We start from the raw sequence: 582 nt of genomic DNA, 5'->3' as shown, positions 1-582 counted from the left end.
TCTTAAAGTAAAATGGAAAACATGTACCCATATTCCATGTTGCCTTTTTTTTTTTTTCAAAGCAAAAGCAAGTTTATTAAGAAAGTAAAGTGGTGAAAGTATGGCTACTCATAGACAGAGGAGGGCGTTCCAGAAAGTAAGAAAAGGAATGTGTCCACCCTAGGTCCAATGCTCATATATATAGGATAAAACAGATCATGGGGAGATGTGCTCTGCTACAAGGGTTTGTGATAAGGGAGTAATTTTCTTAATTACTATATTTTGGAAAATTTTTCAATTAGCAATAATAGCGCCTCGGATAAACCTCATTGGCTACGATACTGCCACTGTGCAAAGCTCCATGTTGCCTTTTGACAATTCCATCTCCTTCTCATTTCTTTCCACTCCATTCTTCTTGGGTAGCTGTCAAAGAACCTTATCGCTTTGTAGCTTGCACATTGATTACAGTAAACACTTCTCAGCCCTTTGTTTAGGGTAATCTGGGATTGAGCTAGGATGATTCTGCTGAACTAAAATGGGTTTACCTCCTCTTTCCATTGCTTGGTTTATGATACTTTGATAATGAATGAGACATTTAATGAA

At 37.3% G+C, this 582-nt stretch overlaps 1 non-coding gene across 1 annotated transcript; it reads right to left on the bottom strand.

The window, feature by feature from the left end:
• Positions 1-203: 203 nt before the first annotated feature.
• On the bottom strand, positions 204-338 carry LOC116809750 (U4 spliceosomal RNA). The gene has a single exon (XR_004369940.1). It is a non-coding gene; the product is annotated as a U4 spliceosomal RNA (small nuclear RNA).
• Between the last annotated feature and the right edge of the window lie 244 nt (positions 339-582).

Source organism: Hylobates moloch, unplaced genomic scaffold (genome assembly GCF_009828535.3).
Source record: "Hylobates moloch isolate HMO894 unplaced genomic scaffold, HMol_V3 SCAFFOLD_1, whole genome shotgun sequence".
Taxonomy (NCBI): domain Eukaryota; kingdom Metazoa; phylum Chordata; class Mammalia; order Primates; family Hylobatidae; genus Hylobates; species Hylobates moloch.
Note: the sequence above shows the minus strand (reverse complement) of the source record. Positions and strands in the feature narration are given on the sequence as shown.